This window comes from Tigriopus californicus, chromosome 3 (assembly GCF_007210705.1).
Source record: "Tigriopus californicus strain San Diego chromosome 3, Tcal_SD_v2.1, whole genome shotgun sequence".
NCBI lineage: Eukaryota > Metazoa > Arthropoda > Copepoda > Harpacticoida > Harpacticidae > Tigriopus > Tigriopus californicus.
In genome coordinates, this window is record NC_081442.1 from 13,407,717 (window position 1) to 13,418,226 (window position 10,510).

Sequence of the window (10,510 nt, forward strand, 5' to 3'; positions counted from 1 at the left end):
ATCTTTTTTCATGCTCTTGCTTCGCTTTTACTCAGCAATGTGCTTCGACCTAATTTGTCATTTTCCGATACGGAGAGAAATAGATTCGGTTTTTTAGCTGCAAAAGAACAAGTGGTCTCCTCCTTTCGTTCCGTCGCCTCCAGTTGTTTTAGGTTGGAATCATTTCATGAGAATTCCATAGCTTCATCTCTTTGACGAACTAGAACACAACTTAACCATACTTCTATACTCATGGGTTGTCGTCACCCACAAGGAGTTGGATGGAGTTGGACTCCATTGTCAAGACAACCAAATGACAATACTTGGGCATATCCTGAAGCTGTAGTGTACTCGCGTAGACCGTTATTTTGGGACTTGTAGAAAATTAGTACAAGTGAGTTTTATCTAGATTTTGTGCAGTTATTTCAGGACATTGAAATCAACCAATCAGAAACAGTCCTCAAGTAACTTTCAGAAGCACACCCAGGTCCCAAAATAACGGTCTGANAAGTAATGGACATGCATATGTAGCCGCTGTAGTGACTAATTATGCGTGACCTACTTTCTCGTTGTTCCATTTATGTGCCAACGCAAACCAGAAATACACTTCGATCTTAACTCTTGATCAGACTGGATGTCTTCCGTCTTAACCCACTCGATACGATCATGTGATGGCGCAGTCGGTTAGTACGAATCTATGAAGTACTTTCCGTCTACTGCTCATCACTGATCCTCTGTTCACCGTAGACTTTTGTGTGAGAATTTGTGTGAGAACCACCCGTGTGAGAATCACCTCCTTCAACTCCCATCCATCGCGATTTTGTGGTATTGATCTTGGACCGTCAATTTGCCGGGGTGACAATTCATCGTCGAATCCGCCTATCCCCTGAGTCTTTCTCCGTCATGTCTGACCAAGAAGCTATTCAGGTTTTGAAAGCCAGCTGTAAGGGCTTCAAGGCCTCTCTTACTCGAGCGAGGAACGTAGCCGAATCCGCTTTTAGCGACTATGTCGAGGGTGAGCATCCAACATTGTTGGAAATATTTGTCGACCATTGGGACGAATGACTACAAAGATAACTGAATGCAGAGGATCAGATCATCTGCCATCTTGCGTCTGATACGCGAGATGCAGATCCGGCCATGGAGGAAAATCTTCAGGCTTTCTTCAAAGCCAAATCAAAGTTGATTGGGTTCCGGAAAGATGTGGAGGCTTCCATCCTCCGAGCTGAGGTTAATGATTGTCCTCAAAGTGCTCGTGGATCTGGGCAGAGTTCTTCTCTCCCTAGAATTGATCCAGAGAAGTGTCCGCTCTGTGGTCTTACCAAGACGCATTCTCGTGACGATTGTCCGGCTTTAAAGTCGACGTGTCACGGATGTGGCATAGCGGGCCATTGGCAGCCCGCGTGCCGCCAGAGAGATGCGTCACGAGACAAGAAGAAGGCAGGTGGTTTACATCTTCGAGTGGCAACATCGTCTCAAAAAGAGCATGTCAACCGGATTGATGTCTTGGTCTCCCCTCACTGATCGTCCGAGTCTGTCAATCTCCGATTTTGTGCCGACACAGGAGCCGACGTCATTATAATGGGTATGAACCAATTTCGAAATTCGGATCTTTGCCAATTGACATCAATTGAACAATGTCTATGGAACTCCACCATTTGTGGTGTTGATGGCCGTCCCCTTAATCTCGTTGGTTTNATCTCATTTGAAAAACACACCCACGTCTTGAAATAACGGTATCAAGTCCCTATGGGAGCCACTCCCAAGTCCCCAAATAAATAACGGTCTGAGATCTCATTTGAAAAACACACCCACGTCCCGAAATGACAAAATAACGAAAAAATCTTGACACATTCGAGTTATGTCAAAGTATGTAAGTATAATCTATTTCAACGTATTTCGTATCATAAGATACAAATCATGATTGGAAATAGATTTTTAATAAACGTTGTTTTCACATTTGCTTGCGAAAGCTTTGTTTATTGTTACAGGCAAGTTACTTTTGTGTCAAAGGCATTGTCGAGATTTATAACCCCATTGCCATGTCTCCTAGGAGTTTTCTCTAATTTGCTTGACACATTTACAATAAGTATTCTACTTTTCTCCCTCTTCTCCATTTCTTGCATCATGTTTTGGCTTGATCTATACCCTTTACTTTAGGTACAATATATGAACTTTAATGTATTGGGTGGATCCGATTGTTAATAATAATAATGATGACCAGAACCCAGTTCAATCAGTAAGCTCTGACAAGTATCTGGGGATAATTGACCAAGAAAATGACAAATTTTAGGAGCCCATCCAATCGAAGGTGATTCCGGCTTTCCTAGCTTGAAGCTGACTTTACCGAAAATTCTAATCCAGGGACGCGTTTACCCTGAAAACACTTTTCAAATCCACAGTCCAATCAAAGCTCGAATGTGCTTCCTCTATATGGGCCCTAATCACCGCAGAGGAATTATCCATTGAAGGCATGTCTAATTTGAGTTCTTGGGAAAGATTTCAGACCTCGGGATTATAAAGTATAAAGTGTCCAGAGTAGGTACGAACGTTATCAAATGCTTTATGTCTTCAAATGTCTTCAATGTTAATCTTCAGTGTTAATTTAATTTACGTGTACTTGGCCTTAATTATTGGCAATGTTTCCTGGAAATACTCTTTAAGTCTCCAAACTAGTGCGCTCCTTTATTAAAAGGTGTTTTTTGTTTGAAATTTGAAGATATTCATTTGGATCAAAGTTCATTATTGTTAGTGAATGGTGAGTGGACTTTGCTGAATTCCTTGTTGAAGTCAATTTTTGCCACGGATACAGTCGGGTAAGTAAAGTTTGATGAAGTAGATTTTAAAATTGATTTACAAATTCATCCCAATCTAGGTAAATGAAGAGACATTGGGCTGCGTATTTTCCTACGGATGACACGTTTGCCAGGATTGATAGTAAAGAAAATACGGAGAAGATAATACGATTAGGTTCCAAAGAAATCCAGGTCGCTTTTGACGGCGTATGGTTCACCGGAGAAATTGTGGAAGGATTTGATTCTGCGGTTGCTTGTGATAAGTTCCTTAACGAGCCAGTTCCTGATCTTTTGGGTAAGAATATCAATTTAGAATGATAATAGTTGGCTCAGAACGGTTGATAAAACCTTTTATTTTAATGAAAGTAAGAATTTTGATTGAGATTCAATGCCACCTCAATGAACCTTAGAATGGTATTTGATTTTGAATGTTGAATAGACTGAGGGAAATCACCATGCAATGCTTTTCCAAATGAAGCAAAAGGAACATAGTCTGTATCATATTCACGCTCACGTTATTCTACAAAATTGTTCGTTACTTTTTGTCATATAAATTTATTTCAATTTTTCGTTAGGAGGTCCTCCAACTCCAAGAAAGCGGAAAAGCTTGGAGAATCAATCTGAAGTAGACGAATCAACCATTATTATTAGCCCAACTCTCGACAAATAAATTGACATGTGTACAAGCCCAGGTATTTTGTTTGGAACATTTTGTTTCTTATAATGGAGTTACTTATTAATATGCTGCTCTTCTCTGCCATCCTTGCCCATTTGACCATCCATCTCTGGACCATAAAGCAAAGAGAAATTTGGATAGAGAGTCGTTTCTCTTCAAAGGTAAGTAGCAAACAAAAATTGGATGTATTCAGCCAAAACAATATGTCCTTAATTTCCCAAGATGAACAATCGGCCATGGGACAAAGAATTGAAAATCAACCTCACATCCTACATGAACATGAGGCGGACAATTTTTCCAAGATGATAAGTGGTAAATATCAAATAGTTTTGATAGTATACTGAACACGATCAGCTTCCTCTTCGATTTAATTTAACCCAATAAGCAGATTTGGTGCCAGTTCCATCGACTTCGTCAGGAAAACGAGCGTACCGCCCTTGGAAAGGCAACTATTTTCTAGTCTCATAATTGCCAATAGTTTCAAATTCGACCTCTTTCTAACTATCTAGCTCTCATTCAACGTAGCGAAGAATCGTCTTCGTCAACAGAGAAAAATATTCAGGTTACTTCTCCCGAAGCAAACAAAGATCAGGAAGGTACGTGCTTCAATTGATGTACGAGTTTTCATAAACAAAATTCCGTTTCGATTTACGTTGTAGGAAACGAGGATGAACCAGTTCCGTCGACTTTATCAGGTAAACGAGGGTACCGCCCTTGGAAAAGTGTGTTCACATCAATCATTTTCGTAGTTCATAAGACTGCTAATTGCTCGAATAATTTTAGTTAAAATTCCTCGCCAAAAAAGGGCTCGCTCATTTCCCATGTTTTTTTCTGAATTGGACGAATTTGATAACTCGTCAAACTATGATGGTACGTTTTTCAGCCGCTGGTTTTCGTTATTACCAACAAAAAATGTAGATATTACAAAAAAACATATTTCTATTTCAATCTGCATTTTCGAAAACCAAGATGAACCAGCTCCATCGACTTCATCTGGAAAACGAGGACGAGCCCCTTTCAAAGATGATCGTTTGGTCAAAATTCGACTGCAAGAAGTTGCCACAGCATCCGAGGAACATATTCCTGGGACTTCATCTGATATGGACGAGTCTGACGACTCTTCAATTCAGGAAGGCACACATATTGCACCCCGCTTTCTTTAGAGTCGAGCATTCTTGATTGGAAGAAATGTCTTCAATATTTGGTTTCATATACCGAAAGTGTAACGTACATTAACCCACCGCCCAGAACAAGGCAACCTGGTTTCTCAGACACATATCTATCTTGGTTGATGGGTTCACTCCCATCCAGCTCTCCAGGCAACGTTGTAATCAAGCCTTGTGAGAAGAAAGAAGGTGGCCCGAACTATGTCAAGACTCAGTATTGTTAATTTTGTCTCAAGGGATTTTCAAAGGTAATGAGGAACATTGAGACTGTTCATGGTAACGAAGCGTCGGTTCAAGTATTTTCGAAAGCCAAAGGACAGGATCGGACTGAGCAAGGCAAAATGCTTCGCCATGTTGGAAACTTCAATCATAACATCAAAGTCTTTCATTGGACTATTGGTAGATTTACAGATTTATATGATGACGTTTGCCCTACTACGATGTCTTCTCAATGGAAGGTGTGGGTTTATACCAATTATATTATGAAGGGATTGGACTATGAAAGTTTAATCTAACGATGATAATACATTTAGAGTGATATTATGCTAGAGTACGAAACACATGAACATGAAAAGGAACGCTGAAATGGATTAATTCAATTTCAGTTCAATTCGAGTCCAAGCTTTGCGTTCATTTGCAAAAGAGATTGAATAGATCCTATATTGTAGACCCTGTTTGACGTCCGTAAATTTCCATGGAAGTCTCTATAGTAGAGAAATATTAAACTGTTCATTTGGGACTTCCATACAAAGGAGATCCAAACCGTAATTTTGGGACTTCCAAACAAAAGAGATCTAAAACTGTTATTTCGGGCCTCTTAAACAAAAGAAATATGACACCGTTATTTCGGGAGTTCCGTGCAAAAAAAATCTGAGACCGTTATTTCGGGACTTCCAAACAAAAGAGATCTCAGACCGTTATTTCGGGACTTCCAAATATTCTCATATATCTCTCGAATATCGTAGAAAGAAATTCTCGATATTTCAAACGGGAATATGGGTGTGGCCCCTTTGGGCAGGGGAGTACGAATACGCTTAGCAGCTCGGAGTGTCGCCATTCCGGTCATTGGAATAAGGGAGTAAAACCGAGTCTTCGACGGTGTGATTCTTCCTCAGTTTCACTCTTCCCAAACGGACTGGCATTGAAGCCATAATTGTGCGACCGACTCTTAGAGTTAGGCAGAGAGGGCGCTTGATCTCCAACAATCATGAACAATCACGGCGCCACTCCACTTCAGACAGCAGTGTGCTGTTGATGTTGGGAATCTTCTATTTTGCATTTCGAGATCCCTTGCAAAGCTTCTTCACAATTTGGTGGCCGATTGCGCATTGTATGTATGGCTGTTTGATCATTCAAAGTATTTGGTTCGCTTTTCAGCCAATGACGCACAGTGTCCACTAAACATTAATCGGACATCAAATGCCACCCAAAGATCAGGGTGCACAGAGTTCTGAGACGAGTTCCCATACATGACGTAAGAGCGGGCAGGAACCAAAGTGATGATCCCAGAACTGCAGACCACACATTTTGAGACGTTAAACAACATCAGGTTCAAATCAGCCAACCTGCAAAGTCCATCCAAATCTCATTGAAGCTCGCTCACATCATTTGTCACTGATATTGACCGAAATAGTTTGACGCATAAGCAAACCTTTGAGGATCACCCATCTGATATTCAAGGCGAACCAATCCAACATGTCAGAAAAGCTCGTATCTAAAAATTGTTGGGACTGTGAAGTTAAATGCAGTTTGAAAAAAGAATGAAAAGACGATAATTCTCCTCTCTCTAGGGGGGCGATTTTCTTTCAAGTATAAACAACTGCTTCAAAAGTAATGTGACATTTCGAAATGAAGGGGTCAAATAGAGAATCATTGTGTTCAGCGACCTTCCAAATACACTATATCAATCAATCTGGTGGCTAATTTCAGACAGGAGCAGCCAGACCTGGCCAAAAAAAAAAAATTAAGCCCTAGCAAAATAGGTGCTCTCTCTGAAGGGAGTAATCTTGACATGGTAACCTATTGCTAGGGTCAGGGATTGGATAGTGTGATGTTCTGGTAGCGTTTTACGAGAATCAAGTAATTTTCTAGGACAAGGGAGACCTCAATCTTATCCCTTGCAAAGAACAGTGCAAGCATTTGAGGACCTCCCATCTGAAATTCAAGACGAGCCAAACCAAAACATCAGAAAAAGCTCGTATCAAAAAAAAATGTGGGATTGTGAAGTCAATATGCAGTTTGAAAAAAACAATTGCTTCAAAAGTAATGTGACATTTCAAAATGAAGGGTCGATAAAGAGAATCATGTTGTTCTGCGACCTTCCAAATACACTATATCAATCAATCTTTAGACATGAGCAGCCAGACCTGGCCAGGGCTTTAGTGCGGGCATCCACCATCATCAACAGCCACACCCAGGCTGTGCAGAGCGGACACACTGCCGACTTGGTCTTTGAAACCTCACTTCTTGAGCGATATAAGCTCTTAATGCCAACAACCCACGACATCACTTGGATGTGGCATCACTATTTGAAACAATTGCCTCAAGGTCAATAATAACATCCAGATCATGATCGATTGGTGCAAGATTTGTCAAGCTCAAAGACCATCCCAACAGCGAGAACCACTCCAAGAGAAATACCAAGCTATGGACCGATGGACCAAATTGTAGCCGACCTTTTTGAGTTTGTTGGACGGCACTACCTGGTAGTATTTGATAGATATTCAGGTTGGCCATTCCAGTTTCTTTTGGATTCATTGACTACGGGAGCACTTTTGCAACAAATTCCGAAAGTTCTGCAATAACAAACCCATCATGCATGGATGGTCATCACCTTATAATCCGGAAAGCAATGGACTTGATACCGTTATTTCAAGACGTGGGTGTGTTTTTCAAATGAGATGTCAGACCATTATTTCGGGACTTGGAGTGGCTCCCATAGGGACTTGATACCGTTATTTCAAGACGTGGGTGTGTTTTTCAAATGAGATGTCAGACCGTTATTTCGGGACTTAGGAGTGGCTCCCATAGGACTTGATACCGTTATTTCAAGACGTGGGTGTTTTTCAAATGAGATGTCAGACCATTATTTCGGGACTTGGGAGTGGCTCCCATAAGGACTTGATACCGTTATTTCAAGACGTGGGTGTGTTTTTCAAATGAGATGTCAGACCGTTCTTTCGGGACTGGGAGTGGCTCCATAGGGACTTGATACCGTTATTTCAAGACGTGGGTGTGTTTTTCAAATGAGATGTCAGACCGTTATTTCGGGACTTGGGAGTGGCTCCCATAAGGACTTGATACCGTTATTTCAAGACGTGGGGTTGTTTTTCAAATGAGATGTCAGACCGTTCTTTCGGGACTTGGGAGTGGCTCCCATAGGGACTTGATACCGTTATTTCAAGACGTGGGTGTGTTTTTCAAATGAGATGTCAGACCGTTATTTCGGGACTGGGAGTGGCTCCCATAGGGGCTTGATACCGTTATTTCAAGACGTGGGTGTGTTTTTTCAAATGAGATGTCAGACCGTTCTTTCGGGACTTGGGAGTGGCTCCCATAAGGACTTGATACCGTTATTTCAAGACGTGGGTGTGTTTTTCAAATGAAGGTGTCAGACCGTTCTTTCGGGACTTGGGAGTGGCTCCCATAAGGACTTGATACCATTTATTCAAGACGTGGGTGTGTTTTTCAAATGAGATGTCAGACCGTTATTCGGGACTTGGGAGTGGCTCCCATAAGGAGCTTGATACCTTATTTCAAGACGTGGGTGTGTTTTTCAAATGAGATGTCAGACCGTTCTTTCGGGAATTGGGAGTGGCTCCCATAAGGACTTGATACCGTTATTTCAAGACGAGGGTGTGTTTTTCAAATGAGATGTCAGACCGTTCTTTCGGGACTTGGGAGTGGCTCCCATAAGGACTTGATACCGTTATTTCAAGACGTGGGGTGTGTTTTTCAAATGAGATGTCAGACCGTTATTTCGGGACTTGGGAGTGGCTCCCATAGGGACTTGATACCTTTATTTCAAGACGTGGGTGTGTTTTCAAATGAGATCTCAGACCGTTATTTTGGACCTGGGTGTGCTTCTGAAAGTTACTTGAGGACTGTTTCTGATTGGTTGATTTCAATGTCCTGAAATAAACACAAAATCTAGATAAAACTCACTTGTACTTATTTCTACAAGTCCCAAAATAACGGTCTACGCGAGTACACTACAGCTTCAGGATATGCCCAAGTATTGTCATTTGGTTGTCTTGACAATGGAGTCCAACTCCATCCAACTCCTTGTGGGTGACGACAACCCATAAGTATAGAAGTATGGCGCAATTAGTTGACATGTGGTCCCTATGATGGGACGGCCCTGTGGTCCCTATCATGGGATGGACCCGTGACCCTGGGATGGGCACGTGACCCTTGGATGGACTCATGATCTTGGGATGGACCCGTGACCCTGGAATGGACCCATGACCCTAAAATGGACCAGATGAACATGGACTGGATGAACTTGGACCGGATGAACATAGACTGGATGAACATGGGCCGGATGAACATGGACTGGTTGAACATGGCCGGATGAACATGGGCAGGATGAACATGGCCTGATGAACATAGACCAGATGAACATGGCCGGATGAACATGGACCGGATGAACAAAGACTGGTTCAACATGGACTGGTTCAACATGGATTGGCCGAAAATGGGGGGTGAACTTGGATTGGATGAAATCGGACCAAAACCAACGAGAATAACCGCCCAAAATGTGTTCCACCACTTTCGAATAAGATAACAACAAAGCACAAAGGGTGGCCCAATCCATGGTAATGAAGTTTTGCTTGATCATTCAAAGTATTTGGTTCGCTTTTCAGCCAATGACGCACAGTGTCCACTAAACATTAATCGGACATCGAATGCCACCCAAAGATCAGGGTGCACAGAGTTCTGAGACGAGTTCCCATACATGACGTAAGAGCGGGCAGGAACCAAAGTGATGATCCCAGAACTGCAGACCACACATTTTGAGACGTTAAACAACATCAGGTTCAAATCAGCCAACCTGCAAAGTCCATCCAAATCTCATTGAAGCTCGCTCACATCATTTGTCACTGATATTGACCGAAATAGTTTGACACATAAGCAAACCTTTGAGGATCACCCATCTGATATTCAAGGCGAACCAATCCAACATGTCAGAAAAGCTCGTATCTAAAAATTTGTGGGACTGTGAAGTTAAAATGCAGTTTGAAAAAAAAATGAAAAGACGATAATTCTCCTCTCTCTAGGGGGGCGATTTTCTTTCAAGTATAAACAACTGCTTCAAAAGTAATGTGACATTTCGAAATGAAGGGGTCAATAAAGAGAATCATTGTGTTCAGCGACCTTCCAAATACACTATATCAATCAATCTGGTGGCTAATTTCAGACAGGAGCAGCCAGACCTGGCCAAAAAAAAAAATTAAGCCCTAGCAAAATAGGTGCTCTCTCTGAAGGGAGTAATCTTGACATGGTAACCTATTGCTAGGGTCAGGGATTGGATAGTGTGATGTTCTGGTAGCGTTTTACGAGAATCAAGTAATTTTCTAGGACAAGGGAGACCTTCAATCTTATCCCTTGCAAAGAACAGTGCAAGCATTTGAGGACCTCCCATCTGAAATTCAAGACGAGCCAAACCAAAACATCAGAAAAGCTCGTATCAAAAAAAATTGTGGGATTGTGAAGTCAATATGCAGTTTGAAAAAAAAACAATTGCTTCAAAAGTAATGTGACATTTCAAAATGAAGGGGTCGATAAAGAGAATCATTGTGTTCTGCGACCTTCCAAATACACTATATCAATCAATCTTTAGACATGAGCAGCCAGACCTGGCCAGGGCTTTAGTGCGGGCATCCACCATCATC

The 10,510-nt window shown here is 41.7% G+C and overlaps 1 long non-coding RNA gene across 3 annotated transcripts; it reads left to right on the top strand.

Annotated features, from left to right (window-relative positions):
• The first annotated feature begins 1,683 nt into the window (after positions 1 to 1,683).
• Positions 1,684 to 4,818, top strand: LOC131878360 (uncharacterized). Of its 3 annotated transcripts, XR_009373010.1 has the most exons (4): positions 1,684 to 3,069; positions 3,350 to 3,466; positions 3,573 to 3,611; positions 3,673 to 4,818. It is a non-coding gene; the product is annotated as an uncharacterized LOC131878360 (long non-coding RNA). The 3 variants fall into 3 exon arrangements; XR_009373009.1 differs by having other exon boundaries at positions 3,350 to 4,818; XR_009373011.1 differs by having other exon boundaries at positions 3,353 to 4,818.
• Positions 4,819 to 10,510: the final 5,692 nt, after the last annotated feature.